Source organism: Schistocerca gregaria, chromosome 6 (assembly GCF_023897955.1).
Source record: "Schistocerca gregaria isolate iqSchGreg1 chromosome 6, iqSchGreg1.2, whole genome shotgun sequence".
NCBI classification, from domain to species: domain Eukaryota; kingdom Metazoa; phylum Arthropoda; class Insecta; order Orthoptera; family Acrididae; genus Schistocerca; species Schistocerca gregaria.
The window spans coordinates 13,149,444-13,162,281 of NC_064925.1; the positions used below are offsets into that span (position 1 = coordinate 13,149,444).

The window sequence follows — 12,838 nt, forward strand, 5'->3', positions numbered from 1 at the left end:
GTCACTCTGCGAGTGTACTACTCTAGAGTCTGTCCGTTGGGCTGGGAACCAGAGCTCAACTGACGTTAAAATTGGCAGACATTAAAAACGTAATGGCAATGAATGATATTCCACTGCAAACGGCAGTCAGCAAGTACCAAACAGGAGGTACTTCCAGATCGTACAACCTCCTGAATTTAGTGCAACAAAATGGTTCTTAACTGTTATCTGGACATTGTCTTAAATGGTTAATTATGTTACTTCATGCTCTTAACACGCCTTTTTTCCTCTTGAATTTCAGTATTCTTTTATAAAAACGGAAATGAAATTGAAATAATTTGAACAGACGCTAAAACGCTCGATCCGAGTCACGTGATACTTGTGACGCCAGTGGCTAGCTCTATGCTCCTACTGCATGATGCTAAATCACAGTGATGTCTTGTTTTGGGATTGAAGTCTTTGAAAATGGGTTCCAAATCGTGTGTAGTACCACAAACCTACAAAAACTCATGAAAAGTGTTTTTTCAGAGGTGCACGGAATGAGAAGCTGCGTAAAATGTGGCTGCACTGTGCTGGCCAATTGCCAGCACTAGTTCACTAACTTAATTAAAAATTTCTTGCACTGCGGAGTTAACATTAACTCATCTAGGAGATATGCTCTCCCAGTGTTACAATGAAGGATAGCGTCATTCACCGAAATTAAACTCCTATCGAAAATTGTCTTTTCACCTAATTACACCTCTGTTATTCTGTAGCTCAGTTGTTAGATAAGTAAACCGTTGAATTTTATAACACGATCTCCATAGATTGCTGTTTCGCTTGAAACCCGAAAGAACATTTGAAGTTATTTGCCACGATTAGAGAGTTCTCTCGTATGAAAACTGAATCATAATTACAAAACTTCACCACACCGATCAGGAACATAATATTACTGTGTACTCCTTGCTGTTTACATGCTCTTCCATTTACAATCACTGTTCGTACGTATCATTTACAACAACAATAAAAAATTCTAGTTAATGTGACCACACACTTTTTTATTAGAAGCAGTTTTTTTTTATTTTCGTACTGTCTAGGAGAAGAAATAAAAACCTTGAGGTTCGCCGATGACATTGTAATGCTTTCAGAGACAGCAAAGGATTTGGAAGAGCAGTTGACGGAATGGACAGTGTCTTGAAAGGAGGATATAAGATGACCATCAACTAAACCGTGGATATTGGAATGTAGTCGAATTAAGTCGGGTGATGCTAAGGGTATTACGTTAGGAAATGAGACACTTAAAATAGTAAAGGAGTTTTGCTATTTGGGGAGCAAAATAACTGATGATGGTCGAAGTAGAGAGGATATAAAATGTAGACTGGCAATGGCAAGGAAAGCGTTTCTGAAGACGAGAAATTTGTTAACATCGAATATAGATTTATGTATCAGGAAGTCGTTTCTGAAAGTATTTGTTTGGAGTGTAGCCATGTATGGAAGTGAAACATGGACGATAACTAGTTTGGACTAGAAGAGAATAGAAGTTTTCGAAGTGTGGTGCTACAGAAGAATACTGAAGATAAGGTGGATAGATCACGTAACTAATGAGGAGGTATTGAATAGGATTGGGGAGAAGAGAAGTTTGTGGCACAACTTGACTAGAAGAAGGGGCAGGTTGGTAGGACATGTTCTGAGGCATCAAGGGATCACCAATTCAGGACTCGAGTGCAGCGTGGAGGGTAAAAATCGTAGAGGGAGACCAAGAGATGAATACACTAAGCAGATTCAGAAGGATGTAGGTTGCTGTAAGTACTGGGAGATGAAGAAGCTTGCACAGGATAGAGTAGCATGGAGAGCTGCATCAAACCAGTCTCAGGACTGAAGACAATAACAACAACAACAACAACAACAACAACATATAATATTCGCAGAACGTTCAACAGGTCGGAAATATTATTCACACAATCACGGCACGTTCTGACAGCCAGTTTACATTCCGACGCGCTGGACTCATTGGGAAACGTCTAACGTACCTCCATTTCTGCCACTGGCTACTGATGGCGGAGACCTGCCATGAGTACGTACAAGTGATAATTTGCGCAATAGATATTTTAACGCTACTGAAGTCACCCTCACATTTATACCTGCCGCAGTAGTAGTACGTTTTTCTCATTAATTATGTAAATTGTTATGTGATAACTTACCCATGTCGTAATTTTATTCTGTAGATACGATAGAATGTCAGGCTAAGCCGACAAAACCCAGTCCCCCTTATAACGAATAAGTTAAAAAATGTACCAACAGACAAGATTAATTGGTACAGGGAAACACTATCTACTAAAAGATAAATTCCATGATTTTAACACATTTATTTACCATAAACACAGTTTAATGAAACTGAACAATGATTACCATTCACAGGTGCTCCGTGTATTAATACTGGCCTTACAACTGTCTGGGTCTGCCCTATAATGTACTCGCTATTTGTGATTAGGGGCGGAGTAACTGACATCCTCCGTTGTACTAAATGAAAAGAAGGAACTACAATCTCAATGAGCAGTGTGAATCCTCAGTGCGGAACGGAGCAGAATACACGATTCACCAATATAAATTCACTTTCCTACACGCCGGTGCATAAGCAAGATCACCGTAATGATCAGAAGCTATAACTGCAGAACTTCTCGCCTCAGCGAGATAATAGCAAAATTGTACTTCACTAAAATTACATCCGAAGACCTCCGTCGACTGCCGTGAACCTCCAAGACGACTCTCCTGCTCCACAACCCCACAACGACTCCTATTTTTTTCTCTCCTCTTTTCGCTGCTCAAAGTCATTTCTCCCACTTGAATTTTGGTGGCGAATCATCTTTCCGAATGGCGCTCGTTTCTGAGCGCCAACCAATCGGAATTATGAATCCAGATCAAAGTTCTCTTTATGTAAGTAGGAAAATACGCGAATACCTGCTGCCCTGTGTTTCTGGCCGACCATGCTGTCTTCTCACGCCCTTCGGACACGCATTGCCGTTTTGCAGGTGGTCCAGCTCACGGGCGAGTCCCGGGATCAGCACCGGAAGCGGCTGTGCCCACCTATTGTCCGAAGATGGGTGTGAGCTTCATGTGCCCTTCCGTTCTACCACGGGTTTCACAACTCTGCTTGTTCTCCAGTTACCCTAAATGCAGACATTATACAATACATTAAGTGTAGCAGACGATGTCAGTCACATACATGTTTTTAATGAACGGGCACAAACTTGTCTTTTCTATCACTGAAGGGCCTTACTTATGTCGTACTGGATGTAAATACGGTATAAGTTGTAAAATACCGCCATTTTACGAACTGTATGGAAGGCGTCCAACCGGGGGATAACCTACCTCATTTTCTCAGTGAATACCACTAGCGGATCTGATAACATAGCCAACACTACGATCCGGATGCTTCTAGGGGCTGAAGAAACGGCTACTGCTCAGATTACATTTCACTCATACAGACATTCCGAGTATGGAAAATGGTCACGTTTTCCCTATTTAAAAGAGTGAGAAGCAGCTGAAAGAAGCCATATCATATAGGCCAATAACATAATTGCCATCCTTTTACATAAGTTTAGAATGCACGGTTAAATAGAGATTGGAACGATAAGTAGAACAATAGAATCTTCTTCCAAACGGACAATACGGTATTAGATAAGGTCGAGGCACCTCTGATGGCCTTATCATTTTGTTAGTGACACGCAGATTTCACTTAGTGACAACAAGAATCTTTTGGTTGATTATACGGGCTTGTGTTTTGCTCCCATGGTTTGCGCTATAGATGAAGAACCTTGGCATGCCTACTGTGTTTATCTCCAATCTGTATAATTTACTGGGCAACAGAGACTTAACTACACTACTGGCCATTAAAACTGCTACACCACGAAGATGACGTGCTACAGACGCGAAATTTCACAAACAGGAGGAAGATGCTTTGATATGCAAATGATTACCTTTTCAGAGCATTCACACAAGGTTGGCACCGGTGGCGACACCTACAACGTGCTGACAATAGGAAAGTTTCCAACCGATTTTTCATACACAAACAGCAGTTGACCGGCGTCGCAAGGTGAAACGTTGTTGTGATACCTCCTGTAAGGAGGAGAAATGCGTACCATCGCGTTTCCGACGTTGGAAAAAGTCGAATTGTAGCCTATCGCGATTGCGCTTTATCGTATTGCGACATTGCTTCTCGCTTTGGTCGAGATCCAATGACGGTTAGCAGACTATGGAATCGGTGGGTTCAGGAGGGTAATACGGAACGCCGTGCTGGATCCCAACGGCCTCGTATCACTAGCAATCGAGATGATAAGCATCTTATCCGCATGGCTATAACGGATCGTGCCGCCACTTCTCGATCCTTGAGTCAACTGATGGGGACGTTTGCAAGACAACAAACATCTGCACGCACAGTTCGACGACGTTTGCAGCAGCATGGACTATGAGCTCGGAGACCATGGCTGCGGTTACCCTTGACGCTGCATAACAGACAGGAGCGCCTGCGGTTGTGTACCCAACAACGAACCTGGGTGCACGAGTGGCAAAACTTCAGTTTTTCAGATGAAGATGAATCCAGGTTCTGTTTACAGCATCATGATGGTCGCATCCGTGTTTGGCGACATCGCTGTGAACGCACATTGGAAGCGCTTATTCGTCATCGCCATATTGACGTATCACCCGGCGTGATGGTATGGGGCGCCATTGGTTACACCTCTCGGTCTCCTCTTGTGCGCATTGACGGCACTTTGAACAGTGGACGTTACATTTCAGATGTGTTACGACCCGTGTCTCTACCCTACATTCGATCCCTGCGAAACCCTACATTTCAGCAGGATAACGCACGACCGCATGTTGCAGGTCCTGTACGGGCCTTTCTGGATACTGAAAATGTTCGACTACTGCCCTGGTGAGCACATTCTCCAGATCTCTCACCAATTGAAAACGCCTGGTAAATGGTGGCCGAGCAACTGGCTCGTCACAATACGCCAGTCACTATTCTTGATGAACTGTGGTACCGTGTTGAAGCTGCGTGGGCAGCTGTACCTGTACACGCCATCCAAGCTCTGTCTGACTCAATACCTAGGCGTATCAAGGCCGTTATTATGGCCAAAGGTCGTTGTTCTAGGTACTGATTTCTTAGGATCTATGCACCAAAAATGGGTGAAAATGTAATCACATGTCAGTTGTAGTATATTATATTTGTCCAATGAATAGCCGTTTTTCATCTGCATTTCTTCTTGGTGTAGCAATTTTAATGGCCAGTAGTGTACATGCACTGTGCGTGTGTCTGACCAGCAGTCATTCCTGACCAGGTGACGCTGCTGTCGCCTGGATTGGTTTACGTTGACAGTAGGTCACGCGTCATAATGTTCTTGCTGAACCGTGTATGCGACAAGCACCATGAACGATGTTAATTGGTTCTTTTCGAGCACCAGCCTAACAAGTTGTTAAATACCTTGACCTCTTCATCGACTGGGAGCTCACTTGGTCCACGCAGATGAAGTACATCCTACAGAATAGTCCAAAGGCAATTAATGTTATTCATTCAATTACTGGATATTGGTGAGGTGTCGAATCTGTACTAGGTATGACTATATCATACACTGATGCGGCCTTATCTGGACTACGGTTGCCTTTGTTAGGTTCGGAGGCTGATTCTGTCTTATCAACGCTTCACAGATGCCAGCATAAAGCTATCGGTTACTCCTTGGGTGCCCTTTAGTCAACCCCTACGAATGCGCTTTTTTTTCAAAGCTAACAAACTAAATATCTACTCAAACTCCCACAATTCGGACTATATGCTTTGTTTTCGAAAATTTGAGTCGTACCAGAGAGATAATTTACTGAAACAGACGTGAAAACTAATATAAGGGCACATGCTTATTTGTGGAAAAAAAAACGTTTATTTACGTATTACGTAGTGCACGTGTTTTCCCCGTACAATTTACGAGAAAGCAAAAGAAAACACATTCTCATTTCACAATTAGCATTAGGCCAATTTCATAAAAATTGAAAAATGGCAATCTTTTCGGTAGGCAGGTCCGCTAGGTGATGTGTACATTGGTGAATATCAAGCGTTCGCTACAATTACAGTTTGTAGCATTTACTGCCGTCGTGCGGTAGTTATTGCGATCATGCCGCGTGAAAAGCTGCTGTCGGCTGAAGAGCAAGCAATAATTTAGGCGTACAAAGAAGTGGGCCTGTCTGATCCTCAGATTGCAAAGAAATCAGGGCGTTCCAATTGTGTAAAAGATAATTTTGTCAGACTGGGTGAGCAATGTTGTAAAAATGGCAAATATGGCCAGACACGATAACTGTCTGCATCAGATACACGCTTGATACTGCATAAATAAAAAGTCGACCACTTGTGCTCCTCTCAGATCATGGCTAATTTGCAGTTATCAGTCACTTTCAGACGCATCGGACAAATCCTGGCTCAGGACGAGAATCACAGTCAAGAAACGGCTCAATAAGCCACATTTAAATAATGCGCATAAGGAAGCTCCACAAAAGTTTCCAGAAAAACGTGTGGTAGGCGACAGAATGGAACAAAGCAGTTTTCATTGATGAGAAGAAGTTTAATTTGGATGGGCCACGTGGTTTAGAGCATTACTGGTATGATCCTCGTGAGGAAGAACACGTTCGAATGAGTAGAAACTCCGGCGTTATGATCTGGGCAGAATCTTGTGCTAAAGGCACATCCAGCATAGCGTGGCCGCACCCGAAAATGAAGGCCGATGATTGTACAGGAACGTCGGAAATTGAATTGTTTCGTATGTATTATATATATTGACGACAATGATTTACTATTCCACACTATACCGCTGGGGTTGACAGGTCTACCAAGTCGAACTCGTGGTTTCAGAACGAAGGAATTCTACTTATGATCTGGTCATACAGAAGTCTGGCTTTAAATCGCATGAAGAATCTATGCGGTTTCCTAGCACGACATCTTTATCGCAATGGACAACAGTCTGTGACTGTGGTCGAGCTCAGAAATGCAAATCCAAGGGAGTGGACCTCAATCTCGAAAGGAAATTTCACTGCCATTATACAGTCAATGACTACGATTTTCGCAGACATCGAAGGTCGGCTAGATAATAGGTCGTAGTTGTGATCCATTTACTTTTATCTTAGGTTATTGTGACAATTATTCCTAAATATCAATTCCTATGTATAAATTTCTATCCATAAGATCGTGTTGTTTCCAAAAATTTCTTTACCAGTGCCAATGGCAAAATGAGAATAGAATTTTTTTACGTTTTTGTTGTAAACTGTACGGGAAAAATGCGTGCAATACCAAATACATCAATAAAGATGTTTTGCCCACAATTGACCATGTTCCTTTATACTAATTTCCACCACTATAGATTGTAATTATGTAATAGGCGTATTTAAACTGTTTTAGCATGTAATTATCTGAACTGTTTCTTATTTAAATTGTTTTGTTAATTAAATTGCATTGTGTATTATTGAGAAAGAGCGGGAAACCGCGCATAGATACATTTTGAGAAAGAGCGGGAAACAGCGCGCAGTAATACATCTGTAATGGTAGCAGGGATTGTCTGCACCAAAAACCATTGTTGGCGGCGAGACCGCACTTTTATAGCATTGAGCGTTGGAAGCGAGCAGTTGCGAGTAAGATGTGAGACGAGGCAGTCGTAGCTAGCGAGACATGAGAGGAGGTCGCTGTAAGCGAGGTATGAATTAACACTTTGAAAGAAGCGGTGTGCTCGCCAGCCACTCGCTATATGTAGCGCAATGCTAGTTTTTAAGAATTTTTGGTAAAGAACTATGCCCCTTGTAATTGTTTGTCAAGATCGTTCTCAGAATATAGTTATGTAATTTTGATGGAAAATTAGGTATGTAGCGCAACGCAACTTTTTAAGAATTTTTGTAAAGAACTATACCCCTTGTAATTGTTTGTCAAGATCGTTCTCAGAATATAGTTAACTTCTACCAGATTAAATGCATTAAGAATTTTCTATCCCAAAATCATTCACGTAAATGCTTTACGGAATTTATTGTTATCTTAAAAGAAAAGTCTAAACTGAGCTTCAGCTTTTATCAAATCTAAATTAACTTCAACTTAAAGAATTCCAGTCACAAAGTATTATGAAACTCCACCAGCAGCTTATAATTATGTTAAAGAGAAGTAAGTATATTCATTCCACAGTTTGCTGTAGCAGTCAGATGGCGACCCAGTATAAATAATTAAAGGTAAGAATCAGTCTTAATAATTTCAGGTAACGACTGAGGGCCACGGCGACAACACATTTTATGTTTCGTCGTAATAATCAGCAGGTAGTCTTGACAGAGCAGCAGTTAAAAGATTTTAAGAGACGCAGCGTTCAGTCAGCAAGCAAACGTTCATCCAATATTAGACGGGAAGGTTTCTGTAATGATTATTTTATTAACTTGACATGAATCTAAAACTAAACGTAGTGATCCATCCTTCTTTTCAACAATGTGTAGTGGATTTATATATTGGCTGGCTGCTGGTTCTATTATTCCTTGATCGATCATTGCTCGTAATTCTTTCTTAACTGCTTCTGTGTGTATGTGTGGGATTGGATAATGCTTTGCTTTGAAAGTCTCGTGTGGTTTCACCTGAAATTCGTACATAAATCCTGTCATTGTTCCTGGAACATTGGCAAAAACTGCTTTGTGTTGTACCAGAATATTTTCAAGTTCTGTGCGTTCTGCGTCGCATTTTGCTACACTATTGTCTACCTTGCGTGTAATTGTCTCGAACATATTGTACTCCTGTTCCTCTACCAAGTCATTATTAAGTGTGTTCGTGTATAGTGCGATATAACAATCGTTATCTTGAGAATCAGTAATAATCTCGATCCTGTGCATATTTTGTTCTTCGGAGGATACTGTGTTTTGAAACTTACGATCACTTCCCTGTTTTCCTTTTGTAGTGTGAGGTATGACGATTTGAAGTCAATCTTCGCATCGTACTGAACAAGAAAATTTATTCCTAATATCATGTCTGTTGTTAAATTCGGAACTATCCAACAATCACTGTGGAACGTTTCCCCTGCAAAAACAAATGTTAATTGTGTCTGTCTTTTAACTTCAATGCCTTTTCCTGCAAAAGCTCCCTTGACCTTCGTTCTGTTTAAAGGAAATACTGGGTAATCATTATTGCTATTGCATCTGTTAAATGTGTCTTCGTTAATTACGCACATAGGTGAACCTGAATCAATTATCGCTAAAATATTGTGCGACTGTAAATTTATCTCTATTATTGGGTGATATATTGTTTTCTGTAGGATTGGTTTTTCCTGTAACAATGTGTCTCTCACGTCGTCAAATGTAATGGCATTTTCGGTCGTTATGTTTTCTCTGTGTGATTTCATAGTATCGACATTAAGAGATTCATTGCAGGTTTCCTCTAGTCATAATTCTTCCGATATGTGATTTTCAGCTTGGGAGTTTGGTATGTGTTCTATCAACTGTACAGTTCTGCCGTTTTGATTATTAGCAGTGTCTGGTGGATGAAATCTGGTGTCTGGTACATTCGTACGGTAACGCAGCTGTTGGGCCCTGTTGTAGTTTCCGTTAAAATTGTCATTGTGGAACGTCCTCAGCGGTCTGTGTTCGTTTTCTTTTCTCCTGTCGTTATAACTGTGACTGTACGGCAGCCCACCTGCACCCCGTAGAAACGTTTGTTTTTGTTCATTTTGCGGTCGACCCGCGTAATGGCCTTCCCCGGTCGCATTATCTGAGCGATGATTCACATGGAAATTTGACCTATTCGGTTGCGTGTTAAGTCTCGGATTCTGTTGCTGTCCTGAATATAAATTTACCGTGTCAGTATAATGTTTTTCATTACTCCTGTTTTCGTTGTCATTTTCGCTGCGAAAGCGTGTACTCGGATTGTTATTACCAAATCGTGTTTGTTCAAAAGTAGCTGAGTTTGTTTGTTTTCCGTTCTGTCGTGAAAAATTTTTGTTAACAAATGCGTAGTCTGCCTGGTGTGCTTCTAATAGTTGTAAGATGTCTCTAAAAGCGGATACATTGTCCTTTTGTTGCCCTGTCAGTAATGACACTTTCAAAGCTCTGGGCAGTTTTGAAATGCAAAGCTGTATTAATGCCGATTGACTGTATGGCTCGTTGAGGTACTGGTTCTGTTCCACCATGTACTCGAAAAATTGTGTGATTGTTGGAAAGGTAGAATTTTCAAAGTTTGGCAAACTAAGTAGCCGATCTTTGATGCTGTTTTGTGTAGTGTCAGACCAATATGCTGATAAAAATGCTTCCTCAAATGCTTCTACGGAAAAACATTGTCTAGCAATTGGTCGCATTCGTCGTGCTGGTTCTCCTTCAAGAAAACTGACAATAAATTCTAACTTATGTTGTACTGGCCATGATGGTGGAAGTGCTCCCCTGAACTGTTGGATAAAATCCAACGGATGTATTTCCGCCCTGTCGTTTTTAAATGTTTTAAACTTTCTAACTGAAAGAAAATGTTTGTGATCAAGACTGTCATGTCTGTGTGTGTAAGTGTTGTCGTATTGTCTTGAATATGGATTCGGGTGTCTTTCTTCCTGGGTAAAATCTCTTACTCTCTGAAGTCTACCAACATTATATGTATTAGGGATCTGAGGCATTTCGTAACGGTGTGTGTTCTGTTGAAAATGATTATGTGCGGCGGTTTCTTGTGCGTCCGCTATCTCTTGCTGTAGAGAATTTATTTGCTGATGCAATGAATCATTACGCGATTTTAGATCTGTGATAGTTTGTTGTATATTTGTCAATGGCGTGTTATTACTATTAGAGTTCTGTTGCACTGGGACTGGTGCAGTGTCGTCTGATCTCTCGTCATTGTTAGTATCTAAAAGATCTATTCTTGTAGTGAGTTCATTGATCTTTTCTGTCAGTTCGTTTCGTAATTTACGGTTGCTTTTGGTGACTTTCTTAAAATCTGCCTTTAAATTTTCTGTGTCATGGTTAATTTCTATGTGTTCTATTTTGTCAGTTAGTGTCTGAACGTCCTCTGTTAATTTATCTTTAACATTCTGGATTTCAGTGTCTGTAGAAGTTTTCACATCGATTGTCTGTGTTTGGATTTCTGTAAGCCTGTCTTGTATTTGATTATTTGTTTCTTTGACCGTTTCGATTTCTTCCGAGATCGACTGTATGTGATTGTCTACATATGTTTTGCCCTGGGCAAACACTTCCTTTTTGTCGTCCTGACGCTGTTTAGTGATTGTTTGTAGTAATTCTTTTCGTTCTTTATCCTGCGATCGCACCAGTTTACGGTGACGTATCAAACAGTTTTCTGTGTGATTGTTAAAACGTTCATCAATCTGAGCGTTTTGTTTAGCAAAGTTTTCTGTCATCACAGTATGATGTACGACAATAGGTGTTTGCATACCAAGATGCACACCACCAACCTTAATGGACCATTGGAGATGGAACTTAATCCTGATGTGGCTGCGGCAACTCAGGCTATTCGACGACGTACTTAGTGTTTGGGTACACTAAAACTATGGAGCAAGGCGATGATGGAACCACATGGCGAAACCTGGTGTTGTGCTATGTGAGGGAAAGGAACAGACTTTTGAGTGCATTCACAGACAGTTGCCAGTGCTTTGACAATGCTATCCAATTCCTTTTGTACCTTCCTTAATTGTGGTACTAAGAGATGCCAATTTGAATTAAATATTTCATAATGTAAACTTTCAATTGCTTCATATGATCTGTATATTGATTTTCACATTTACTCTTATTCTTGTTGTTAAATTTAAGGGAACCAAATTTTACTTGATGTACAATTCCTACTAAAACCCTTTCTATTTACATATTCTCTTTATTAGAGATATACAAATCATTTCGTATGACAGCATTTGTGTATACACTTTGTTCAAACTATTTTCTATAATCAAATTTTATACTTATGTTGAGTCCATATGACTCAACAACGTAGTAAAATGTTAAGAAAGCCGAGTAGCGGCATATGTAATTATGTAATAGGCGTATTTAAACTGTTTTAGCATGTAATTATCTGAACTGTTTCTTATTTAAATTGTTTTGTTAATTAAATTGCATTGTGTATTATTGAGAAAGAGCGGGAAACCGCGCATAGATACATTTTGAGAAAGAGCGGGAAACAGCGCGCAGTAATACATCTGTAATGGTAGCACGGATTGTCTGCACCAAAAACCATTGTTGGCGGCGAGACCGCACTTTTGTAGCATTGAGCGTTGGAAGCGAGCAGTTGCGAGTAAGATGTGAGACGAGGCAGTCGTAGCTAGCGAGACATGAGAGGAGGTCGCTGTAAGCGAGGTATGAATTAACACTTTGAAAGAAGCGGTGTGCTCGCCAGCCACTCGCTATATGTAGCGCAATGCTAGTTTTTAAGAATTTTTGTAAAGAACTATGCCCCTTGTAATTGTTTGTCAAGATCGTTCTCAGAATATAGTTATGTAATTTTGATGGAAAATTAGGTATGTAGCGCAACGCAACTTTTTAAGAATTTTTGTAAAGAACTATACCCCTTGTAATTGTTTGTCAAGATCGTTCTCAGAATATAGTTAACTTCTACCAGATTAAATGCATTAAGAATTTTCTATCCCAAAATCATTCACGTAAATGCTTTACGGAATTTATTGTTATCTTAAAAGAAAAGTCTAAACTGAGCTTCAGCTTTTATCAAATCTAAATTAACTTCAACTTAAAGAATTCCAGTCACAAAGTATTATGAAACTCCACCAGCAGCTTATAATTATGTTAAAGAGAAGTAAGTATATTCATTCCACAGTTTGCTGTAGCAGTCAGATGGCGATCCAGTATAAATAATTAAAGGTAAGAATCAGTCTTAATAATTTCAGGTAACGACTGA

The 12,838-nt window shown here is 40.3% G+C and overlaps 1 long non-coding RNA gene across 1 annotated transcript in view; it reads left to right on the forward strand.

Annotated features, from left to right (window-relative positions):
- Nucleotides 1-12,524, forward strand: part of LOC126278965 (uncharacterized) — a 40,673-nt gene extending 28,149 nt beyond the window's left edge. The window contains exon 3 of the long non-coding RNA XR_007550771.1: nucleotides 11,342-12,524. This is a non-coding gene — a long non-coding RNA (uncharacterized LOC126278965). The remainder of the gene's footprint in view (nucleotides 1-11,341) is intronic.
- Nucleotides 12,525-12,838: the final 314 nt, after the last annotated feature.